The 12,610-nt window shown below is 35.0% G+C and overlaps 1 protein-coding gene across 6 annotated transcripts in view; it reads right to left on the bottom strand.

Annotated features, from left to right (window-relative positions):
- The window catches only part of Fut9 (fucosyltransferase 9), a 174,126-nt gene that overhangs the window by 32,227 nt on the left and 129,289 nt on the right, over positions 1 to 12,610 (bottom strand). For 3 of the 6 annotated variants that reach the window (XM_048810868.1, XM_048810626.1, XM_048810793.1), the window contains 2 exons: positions 3,591 to 3,779; positions 2,253 to 2,387 (listed from right to left, as the gene is read on the bottom strand). The exons of 1 other annotated variant lie outside the window; for it this stretch is intronic. The gene's annotated coding sequence lies outside the window, so the exon portion shown is untranslated. The remainder of the gene's footprint in view (positions 1 to 2,252; positions 2,388 to 3,590; positions 3,780 to 12,610) is intronic. 2 more of the 6 variants (XM_048810737.1, XM_048810691.1) reach the window with 1 other exon arrangement.

The raw sequence follows: 12,610 nt of genomic DNA, 5'->3' as shown, positions 1-12,610 counted from the left end.
CCTTAACTCATAAACAACAACAAACAGAAGTAGTAAACATATAAGTCTTTTTGAGTAACAGATATCTTTAAAATATTTTACCTTGATAATAGGTTCCTCCTCTATGCTCCCCAAACTGCTATTCATGTCTCTGATATGTCACTTGAATTACAATGAGAACATAATTTTACTCCTTCTTGATCAGAACATAAGCTCAAGGAAGCATAGACCAAGTACTGTGTTTTCTATTCCTTGTACATATCAGAATTTCTGCTACACAGGAGGTACAAATATCTATCAAATGAGGCAATGTCTTAGATACAAATAAATGAAAGTTCAAGAAAATATTCTAACCTTGAGGCATTTTATCTTTCTTTCTTTGAAATGGAGAAGGATACATCTTATATGGTCATATGCAATATGTGGTAACAACACCTAAGCTGCAAATATCTAGAAATTTCTAAATACAACAACTTTCATGCATTAAAAGAGTAGGTTTTTCTCAAAACTACAACTGTTGCAAAGGTTTTCTTTTTTTGTTGTTGTTAGATGATAATTCTGTAAAATACAAATGTGCTTGAGATACTTAAAGCAAAAGAATATAATTTTTTTCACCATGAAATTACATGAATTACCAGTAGTAGATGGTTATGTAAAGCAAATATAGACACAATTCAATAGTCAAATTAAGTATATATAGCAACGAGAGGGGAAGTTGACTATTTTCTATTGTATTTATTATATTAACTAGTATTATATATCAATAAGCATAAGACTCTTACATATTGCAGTTTATATACCTTCAATTTATATAGTTAATCAAGTGAAGAGTTTAGTTTCATAAATAACTCTAAAATTATGAAATTATTAAAAGACTATTGCTAACTTTTCCTTAATTAATCCTTCTCAATTAATTGACAATGAAAACATTTCAATTCTTATATTAACTATAGATGAAGACATTCATAAGAATTTGGGTTAATAACAATAGAAAATAAGAAACAATTTTTCACTGGAAGATATCTTTGTGATCACCCACTCTTACATCCTTATACTATAGCTTAAAGGTATTTTGAAATAGATGTTAAAGTTCAAATTATTACCAATATCATATATGTAGTGACACAACAGGAATTCTAATGCTGTATTGTAGAATCTGTTCCAAGACTCTTTCTTTAATAAATTCACTGCCTTCTCTCCTCATGAAATAAGAAAATACAATTGTGATATTTAAAATTCAAAATGAAAAAAAAAGTCCAAATTCACTGAGTCAAGTGGATTAGGACTAACACTCAAACAAATGCAAATTTACAAATTTAAAACCTTGCTGGATCAGAAGTTTGTTTTGGCTATCTTGGTACATATTCTTGTACATCCTTCTTCCTACCATTGTGTCCTGGCTCCCGAACCCAGGATGGTCTGGTTAAACAGAATGGCAAAGTAGGTGGATACTGAAATTTGTTCTTAAGTCTGACAATTTTTCTAGTGTTTTCAAAAATGGAATTCCCTTACAACTATGAGTAAATAAAGGCTTAGAATAATGATGGTTACCTAGAGAGGTTTTTGCACAGGAAACACAGGTACATTTATAAAACAGGAGTGATATTTTGAAATTTATTTATAAATTTCCCTTCTTGGATTTTTTTCAATTCACAGTCTTTATCCTATCAGAACTGTCTACTTCATCTACCTCAGAGGTGAGGTCTGTTAATTAGGATTCATTAGAAAATAAATAAAAGGAGAAAGGAGAGTATAATTTTCAGCATCTGAAATATAGTGCAAGATGCAAGCTTAGTTATTATTTTGAGAGATTTTTCAGATGCCTTTATTCTCTTTATAACACAACTAAGTTTAAGATTGAGAGAAGCTCTCTGGGCTTTGGCCTAAATGGAGAGTGATAGATGATTTAGGTTAGTATTAAAAACATACAGAAGTAGGCAAGTCTCTTCCAAACTACAGAAACAGTCAAAATAAACTTGGTTAGTATATTCAAACACCTGAGATCTTGGGGGATATTTCCTCAAATTGCTCTTGGTTTACATATAGTGTGGGTGGGATGCACATGAAGAGGAAAGCTTGTCAGAGGTGGTTGCCATAATGAGGTGAAGTGGTTTGTGGGACTGCACAGCTGCCCACTGGCCTGAGACAGGAGGGAACCACAATCAGACCCCTGGAAGGGCAGAATGACAAAGGAACTGAGGGGGATCCAGTGTAGCCAGGCAGCTCAACTCAGTGTCCTTTTGGGGATGTCCCAAATCTCAAATTATCCTTACCTTAGAACTTAAACCACAAGGACAAGCCAGAAGCAGGTGGACAAGGAGATTGCTTCTGAGGTAGGCAGATAGTAGGCAGGAAGATGCCACCTCTCATTCTCTTTTATTTAAGGGAGAAAAGCAGGTGGAAACAGACTATGTGAAAGAAATAACAATCTAAAATTAGGAAAAAAGGACTTATTCAATCAGTAGTTAGCAAGCTATATGCCAAATTCAGTCAGTGTCTGATTTTTAATAATATTTTACTGGAAAAAAATACATTTATATATAGTCTATGGCTGCTGTTTTTGCAACAAAATGATAGAGTTGAATATTTGCAAGAGAAACTGTTTATTAATCAAGTTTCTCCGGAAAAACAGATCCAGTAGGAGATCTCAATCTCTCCCCCCACTCCATGAGAAGGGGTTTATTAATGGAATTGGTTCATGTGATTGTAAAGGCTGAGACATACTTTCTGCAAACTGGAGAGCCAGGGAAGCTAGAATCATGGCTCAGTTCAAGTCCACAGCTAAGAACAAAAGGAGCCAATGAGATAAGTCAAAGTTCAAGGCTGAAGACAGGAAAACCTGGTGGACCACTAGTGTAAGTCCCAGTCTGAAGGACAGATGACCTAGAGTTCTGATGCGCAATAGGAGGAGAAGATAGATGGTTCAGATCCAGAAGAGAGAAATAACGTGTTTTCCTTTTCTCTGCCTTTTTTTTTTTTTTTAAATCTCAGTAGATTGAACCGTGTACACCACACTGGATGAACGTGGATCATCCTTGTTCAGTTCACTTATTCAAATGACAATCCCTATAGAAACACCTTCACTGACTCACTGAGGTACCCCAAAATAATGCTGTCCCAGCTTACTGGGTCTCTCTTAATCCCATGAATAGTGGTCTATATGGCCTGCAAACCTTAAATGTTCACTACCTTGCCCTTTATAGAAAAAGATTGTAATCCATGGTGTAAAACATTGGACAGGATTTATTTTAAAACATAATGTTCATTTATTTATTTTTCTTTGATAGTTGATAACTTAGAAAGAAGGCCAGAGTAGTTATAAACAATAAAATTTACATTTTATATTCACATGACAGTTAGATATACATTAAACTAGGTGCTCTATGATAACTGTATGCTAGTAAACATCACAGCTAAAGTCATGAAGTAGTTATAATATTTGATGACCGGATTTATATATTTAGCCTCCAGATCATTGATTTTTCTCGGTTTCTTTTAAAGAGACCATATTTCTTGAACTTTGCTTAGCGGACAATATAGTATTAGGGATGTATTTGGTTGAGAGAAAAGCGGGTGTAGGACAGGGATGAAATGAAAATATAATTTCTTACCTTTACTCAATAAAGTAAAATAAATACAGAGCTGGATGTGCTATCTGGGAAGGAGAACCAGGTTGATGGGGTTATGGCCTTGGAGAGGCACTGTTTCTTTCTCTTTGATGAGCTCCAGGATTTATCTTCTACACTATAATGTCCAGGAATTGAGAGCCAGAGGAATGGTCTTTTAATTTTAAATAGTCCCTGAAAGAATTGAAGACATTGTCTCAGTTCAGCTTCAGAAAAGAAGTCATTGGTCTGGTTGATTCCTTAATGTTAAGGCAAAGTCATGATTGGTAGAGCAACACAATTTGTCCAAGACAAAATTTAGTCTAAGACCCTGAAACACCTGGGCGTCAACTGCCCTTTTGCAAGGGTTAATGCTTTAGAATATGACCAGGAAACAATGCAAATATACAAAGTGGTTTGGATTATGGTTTAGATAAAAGTTGAACCCCAAAAGCTCATGTGCAAGACAATGCAAGGATGTTCAGAGATGAAATGATTGGGTTATGACAGCCTTAAGCTTATCAGTGGATTAATCTATTGATATAAATTAACTGGATGGTAACTGTAGGGGAGTAAGGCATGGCTAGAGGAGGTAGGTCACTGAGGGCATGCCTTAGGGGTTTATATTTTGACAATGCTGAGTGAAATTCTTTGTCTTTATTGCCAAGTCTGAGGTGTTTCCCTCTACCACATCATTTCTTCATAATGTTCTTCCCCACCTTGGGTCTAACATCTGTGGACTGAGACCTCTGGAACTGTGAGAACCAAATAAACATTTTCTTCTCTAATTGTTCTTGTCAGGTCATTTGGTCACAGCAACAAAAAGCTGACTAAAACAGTGTTCATTAATTTTCAAGGAATTTTTGTTGGATTATTTTTAGGTGATTTGTTTAGGGCATCAGAACAGGTATGTATAAAAAAAATGTCATTGGGTTTCCTACTATTCACAGATCACTGTTGAAATGTGAATTTTTCTTACCTTTCCTAATTTATTTCCATTTCCCTCAACCTCTCTAACCTGGACGCACTGTTCATGTTCACTTTTGATTTTTTTTTCTTGGTACCAAATAAAAGTATAATGATGAAAAAGGAAAAGTAAGATCTTAATGTGCATTTTTTTGTTATTGTAGTACTGATTACCTACTTTTGTTTTAAGATATGTGTCTATTTCTCCCAGGGAAAAAACCCTGATAGATACTATTTCTTTCACCCTTTGCCTCCAAGTAGTGCTATATTTAACTAATAAAAGATAACTATTTCATTTTTATGGCCTTTTTCAGTGAAGAAGTTTAGTTATAGTTTATATCTTTCTTCTGATAATTTGTGTACTTTTTTTAAAAAAAAATGTATCCCCTTGTTGATGGAAACCATCTGGTCAACCTTTTTATATGCTTGTTAATAACAGTTATTAACAAACATCAGATAACTTTTCTTTATCAGTAATCAAAGTTTCTTTAACATCTCTTTATAATAGTATGCTGCCCTTTAAATTCAAAGCTGCTGTTTTGGGCAAGTTAATTTTAAATTATTTTATGGAAGTGATGAAGAGTTTGCACTTAATTAATCACATCTCTTTTACTTTAATCTCCACTGTGTTGCTTATAGATTTTTAAGATGGGGTAGAGTGGTCTGTAACTTTTATAAAATGAGTGAGGGGATTACTGGGGTCACAGAATTTCAAATTTCCTATCTCAACCAGTGGAATTAATTCTTCATTTTGGAAGTCCCAATGATTTTTCTTGTATTTTTCCTAATCTTTATTCACAGAATAAAACGTCCCATTTGTTTGAAAAACTAAACAACAGTCAGTACAAATAAATGAAGCATTTTGTTATGCAAACAATTTCTTAAAAGAAAATTTTAATGACAATATGGCTATAATAGTCACTTATGGGCTTTAAAGAAACTCTTTTCCAAAGCTAAAAGAAGATTGTAGATCTCACAAAATAGTATTAGAGGAAACAAAAGAAAATATGTAGAATTTTTCTTTTAATTGTCCAGAATGCATGTTAAATTATCATAAGGTATACATAAAAGACCAGGTGTTCCATCTGGCCAAATTCACACTTTTATAAGATAGATGCAAGAATAATTTATCTCTTGAAGTATTCAACATTTTTTTCTTTTATTTCCATTGAATAGGCTTTAAATGCAGCAAGAATATGAATTAAGGAAACTTCTAGTGAACACAAAGACTGAGAGAAGAACATGCCTGAGTCTTGGTTCCACCAAGGACATGATTGTATCCATTTATTCAACAAATATAATTGATTAGTTACCAACTACACAATCACAGTTGATTGGTTAACAACTTCATAGAACACTGAATAAGTTTCTGTTGATATAGCAGGTAGACAAACTCTCATTTCTCATGTAGCTAACCTATGGTGAGGAATGACAGACAATATAATAAAGGCAAGTGAATATACTAGATAACACCAGTTCAGGCAAATTCTTTGAAGAAAATAAAATACAGTACAGTGCTAGAAAGTGACTGGTGCTAACATAAATAAGGTGATATGTAGGAGACCAGCCTCACACGTGACTGAGTCACACTCCCCGGCTGGGTGCTGAGGTGCTCAGTCACAGAAATGTGGCAGAGCTTTCCCCACCCTTCTTGGGTTCCAGGGTAGGTTTCTGGTGCATGGGTGTGTCTTGCTACAGCCCCATGGGTAAATCTACCCTCACCTGTTCCTTTGTAATATAAGCCCTTGCCCTGTTTAGGGTAGAATGTTCCTTGGAAGTGCCTTGTGTGTGTCCCCTTCTCTTACTGTGCCCTTGGGTGTGGCCTACCCAGGTGTTAGTCAATCAACCTGCTGACTGTGGACATCATGAAGATAGACTCAGCCCCCTGAAACCAGACCCCTTGCCTCATTTGAATAGATTCTCCTCAATAAAAGGGGTCAGCGCGTGCTCCCTCTCTCTTCCTGAGGACCCTTAAGGTCAGAGGAGCCGTCACAGTGATCCCAAATACCAAAGAAAAAGGTATTTGTGTCTCTTGTGTGGTTATTTTGCGCAGCCCAGTTAGCCCATTCAACTGGAGTGACCCCTGAGCCTTTCAGTCGTGAGAAGAGAAACCTGGCAGTGATACAGGTATATTTAACTTGAGAATGAAATGATAGATGGGAGTCAAATCCTTAAAACTTTGGAGGAAAAGCAGCAGAACTGAAGGAAATGGGAAGATGTCATTGTGATGGGACAAACTAATGTATGTCTGTATCTCTGTTACTTCTCACAAAGCATATATTCCCTGCCACTTTCCACCAAACCAAATTCAAAGCTCCCATCTTCCACAAGCTCTTCCCCAAATCCATGAAATAATTCTATTGACCTCCGTGAATTAAAATATTTTCACTTTTAATTTTTAAAAAATATTCAGTAGTATTGGGAAACTAACTTGCTTAGGGCCTTGCTAAATTTTGGCCTTGAACTTGTGATCCTCCTGCTCAGCCTTCTGAGTCACTGGGATAATAGGCATGTGCCATTGCACCTGGTAGGAATCTTGAGCTCAGTATGTTCCATGTAACCCTGGAATTATGACTTATTAGATATTTTACATTTATAAAGGGTTTTATACAAAGAAAAGAAGCAGCATAGCTCTGGGGGTAATAAGTGAAGCACCTTGAAAAATAGTGAGAAAAGTATGTAACTAATAGTGAGAAAAGTGCATAAAAACTAAGAATGTTGCCCAATTTATTGTATAGAATCTTGGTCCTTAGTTTTGATGAAGAACCCACGGGTTAGCTGCTAGTTGTCAGTTCTCAGCCTTAAACTTCCAAAAAACTCAGTCTTTTCAACAACAGGTGTCATTTCTCCATGTCTTTTGTTTTGGCAGTAATCTTAGTGATCTTATATATCACTACTAAAGCTCTAATTTTCAAGAAAGAGGGCAAAGGATCATAAGGGTTAAGTAGCTAATAAGCTAATCATGTGTCAGTGATGTAGTATTGCTTTCCAAAAACAAAACAAAACAAAACAAAACCAATCACCTCAAACTGAATTTAGACCCAAAATGTCACTGGCAAGCATTTCAGCAGGAATAAGTTGGATATGAAAAATCCACAAGGAAAATGCTAAAGTAAATCTTCCATTCATGTTAGTTTGCATTGATTATGAGGGACTCAATGTTTGTGGTCCTCCAAAATATGTATTTTGAAAGCCTAACACCCAGTGTTATGGTAATAGGAGGTGGGACCTTTACAACTTGATTAGGCCATGAGGGTTAAGCCCTCATTAATGTATTAGTGACCTTACAAAAAGGTCTAGAGATATAAATCAGTAGTAGACCACTAACTTAACATTCATTAGGCTTTGGATTCATCCCCAGAACAAAAATAAATAAAAAAATAAAGATTACAATTAGAAGGTATTTAGTATGTAAAAAACAAAAACAAACAAAAAAGGACTTTGTCTTTTTTTAAAAAAAATAGAGTGACCTTGCAAAGGGATCCCAGAGAGCTGTCTTTCTGTCATATGAAGATTTAATTGAGGGGGTGTCTCTCACCAAACTCAACCATAGTACTTGGAGCTTCCATTCTCTAAAACTGCATGAAGTAAATTATTGTTGTTTAGCCAATTTGTGGTGATTTAACTGGGCAGCCCATATAAAGACACTAATGTTTTGAAGAGAGGAAATAATTTATAAAGTAAGAATTGTAAAGTAGTAGCCAAGGGAAAATAATGTCAAGTATTTGAAAAATTTGTATTCTGCTAGGTGTTTTAGACAGGATCAGGATGGTGCTTTAGGGCCCTGGCCTAACAAGGGTTGAGATGAATGGAGAAAACCAAGAGTGGGAATAACTTATGTTGGTGGGAACCTTTAAATAAGATAGAAAGATTCAAAAGTTTGCTTCATGGACCCTCTTTAAAGTTGCTGTTTAGAATTTTTAAATATTTAAAATGCTAAAAAGTATCTCTATTTTGTTTTTATTTGGCACCAGAAAAATAAGGTTCATATATCTAAGATTAAATCTTGGTGTGTGTGGGGGGGGTAGAAATGTGCTCAAGTGGGAGCTTGAGTCTAGACTGCATGAAAAAGAAGATGAGTGTCTCAGATAACTGTGGTGACCCTACTGGCCACACTGAGCCACACCTCTAACACTAATCCCTGCTTCAGTAAGGTGAAGAGGGCTGCTTTATACAGCCCTCCACCAGCTATTGCAGATGTTAGCTAGCAGTGCCATCCCCTGGAATACATACCTGCTGCTCTCTGCCTCAGGGCTTCTCAGACAGGTTGAGTGTGGGGCATTCTTGGGATCCTGTAAAATACTTACACATAAGCAATCCAGAAGTGCTGAGCTGTTACTATCTGATGCCCTTAGTCCTGTCCCCACTGGGTGACAGGTAAATGCTCTTGTGTTTCATCCCCAGGCACAAAGCTCTACAGCATTTCACAAGACCAAGTACATTTCACAAGGCCAGTCTCCCTGTTGGTAGTTAACCTAATCCTGGAGTCAGTTTTAATTGCTTTCCTTTTTTCACTTGTCCTGTTCTGTACTACTATTTCTTAGTATTCCATGTCCTCCAAAATTATCGGTAATCAAGTCTTTGTCTCAGTCTTTGCTTTTTGAAAGGCTGAAGCTAAAATGGTGGGATTTGGTGGGGTGAAAGGAGGAAAGTACCTATAGGAATGAACCACAATGTTCCTCAAACAGTCAGTTTTTCATTTATTTGCTAAATGAATGCTGTGAGTAACTGAGAAAGTGAGACTCTTTTTAGATCACTAGAATTTTCTTCATGTTTTTACTTGACTCAATGCTCAACCCCAAATGCCCCATTCTCCCATTAAATGTCTTATGTGAATAGAAAACTAGAAAAATATATTTCCTTCTAATTCTTTGATAGTGCTCTTTTGTCATTATTGCATATTTTATTGAATTTTATTAATTTTTAACAGATATTGTAGGAAAACCATTATCTTCAACCTGTAGGGTAATGATTCTGAATTACAGTAGCATTATTTTGTTTTTTACCCTATTCAGCAGAATGCATGTATGCATGTATTTGTATGCATTTATGTAAGAGGAGGGCAGGAGCCAAGGGAGGGAAAGAGAGAGAGAGAGAGAAAGAGAGAGGGAGTGCCAGATTCATTTTGCTTCAGTTTAATAGTTTTAACTGGTTCATTAGCTATTCTTTATAAAGAAAAAATGAGCATAATATAGTAAATGATCTTAACATAGTAATGGGTAGGTTCCCCTCCTCCCAGTTTATGGTAGGTACAAATCTCTGCTCTTAATGTTAAATCTTATTTATGACTTATTTTAAACTTCTGCCAGAGTAAATCTTGAGTTCATGTTTACCAAGTAAAATATTTTACTCTCAAAGATCACAATATCAATTTTATCTACTGTGCACATTATAATCTACTTATACCCAATTCTCTAGAAAGTTACCAACATACCCAGTTCCTAAAAGATTTAGATAGAAACTCAATTTTCCTTCATAATTTTTGTGACTGACTTATGAATAAGAGAAGCTTCAAATTCAAAGCATGTTTGAACTTCTTGTTATTCTATCTATGCACATATGTTTCCTTCTCTGCAATATTTGTAATTCATTAGCCATTTCGAAACTTGTCAGAATGTAAGCATTTTTCAGTTTCTAATTTAGTTTGAATGGCAAGTGAGTCCTATTTGTTTTCAGGGTTGGTTTTATTTCATTAAGTCAGAATTACTTTTTTTTTATAATTACATGTGGAAATAAATAGCCTTTTCACAGGCTGATAAAAAAATACTCATTCAAGTTTGTTCCAAATTTATTTGGTTGACAGAAAGTAATTTCTCACTCAACACTATCATATGAAATTAACTTTCCTTTCTCAACACAATAAAAATGATGATTTGAATTCCCCAAATTGTATAAAAGTCTCATACAATTTTAAAGAGTAAAGGAGAAAAATTAGGATACACACAACATTTAAAAAGAAATTTGAGCATGAAGAAAAAAGTATTCTTTAATAATGCCTATGCAATTTAGAATAGTTCTTCAAATAAAAAGTCTAAAGTGAAATGGACAATCCAAATTTAAAATAAATGTGTACATCTTCAAAAATAAAACTCCTTGCTGAAAGATAAATCCCACTTCTAATTTAAAATAGAAAATAAACCCAAAAGAACAAAATACCAAAGAAAATCAATTACTCCTAACATCTAGCAATAATAAAAAAGAAACGAGGACATTCTAAGACCCATTATTTAGTTCCTTTAACTTATAATTACAGTTGATATGAATACTTACTATGTGCCCATAACTATGCTGTGTAGTTTATTTGCACAATCCTCATGTAACACTGTCCTCTATGATAATGGCACAATTTTATTGTACTTTATTTTAACTGGGGATGAATTTAAAAGTACAACTGAAACAATAAATCCAGCTTAAGTTTATGTTAAAATTGAAATCAGCATATTTGCTTCAAACTCATCAGAATTTCCATTGGCAATATCAAACTGCTCAGCAGGAGATTAGTTACTCATTCCTGGTGGGTATTTACAGTGGACATTATGGTGTACCACCCAGATCCCTCCTTTAGGATTTGGTATCCATTCATTTCCCCAGTTGCTGGGCACGTGGGCTGCTGATGACATATGTCAAGAAAATAAAGTAATAGGCTTCCACTGCCTTCTGTTCATACCCAGCAGAGTCCACATGAGTGTAGTCTGCCATGTTGTATGTTACCATAACTAAACTTTAGTTGTATGAAAGACAATTCCTTAATTTGTACAGCAAATCCTACTACCTCTTGCCCAACCAAGAAGAATGAGCCCACATACATTACAACTATTTTTTTTCACTTTCTATATGATAATTCCCATTATAATGCAAAGACTTCCATCTTAAGATGAGTCATCAATATATCTCTCTTTAATGCCCAGCCAGCTAATTACTGATTCACTTATGTATTTCACCTTGCAGCAAAATTGTCTGAATTAGCTGTCTATGTTCACTTTCTCACTCTTTGTTTTTTCTTCTATCCTTATCAATACAGTACTAATAAGGCATTTCTCCATTTTCCCTTGGTATTTCACAAAACTCTTCTCCCATTTGCTAACCTTAGTGATCCATTCTCCATCCTCATTTTTCTTACTCTTACTTTAAAGTAAAATGCAGCACACAAACTATATATTTCTCTATTATGTGATGTACAAATTTTTGGTTCTTGTGTCAGTACGCCACATTCTCTTAGTTTTCTTCCTTTACTGGTCACTCCTCCTCTGATCCTTTCTTGGCTACTTCCATCCTATCCTACTTACATACTCAATCTTCAAGTGCCCCAGAGCCTAGTATTTGTTTCTTATCACCTCTTGTGTTCCATAAATATGTGCAAAATTACCAAATATATATATATATATATATATATATATATATATATATATATATATATATATATATCTCCCCCAGGCTAGATGACTCCAAAAACCTACTCATACACAAAGACATGTACTTGGTCTTTGCACTTAGATGTCCTGTTGCTATCTCAAATTTCCTTTGTGATGAATAAAATAAGATTTAATGAATGTAATCATTTTTAAATTTTCTTTCAGATGGAAAAAATGTGATATCTGGATCCTTTACTAAGTCTGTTCCAACTATTGTCTTTCCATCTTACTTGATGGCAATCTCATCTTTCAGTTGCTCAAACTATAATTTTGGAATACATTGGGTATTCCACTGTTTATCTCACACAAACACCCAGTTCATTATACAATCCTGTTGGCTCTCCTTTTCCACTCTCTCTCTTCCATGTCCCCTGTTCACTCCTTTAGAACCACAGTGGTTCCCAGGAAGCAACTTGAGTAATGCAGCACTCATTTCCTCCAGCCTGTACCCCTGCTGTTCTTTCCATCCAGAGTCTTCTCCCCTACCTACCTGGCCAGCATTCTCTCACCTCCTAGTATTTGCTTAAATGAGCTCCATTTATTTCAAATTGCAAACAGTCTTCTCTACATGGCACTCTCCAAATTCCTTACTCTGGTCTTTTTATGTCCCTTACTATTTTTGATTTGGTAATTTACTTATTTATTATC

Source organism: Marmota marmota, unplaced genomic scaffold, assembly GCF_001458135.2.
Source record: "Marmota marmota marmota unplaced genomic scaffold, marMar, whole genome shotgun sequence".
Lineage (NCBI taxonomy): Eukaryota > Metazoa > Chordata > Mammalia > Rodentia > Sciuridae > Marmota > Marmota marmota.
Note: the sequence above shows the minus strand (reverse complement) of the source record. Positions and strands in the feature narration are given on the sequence as shown.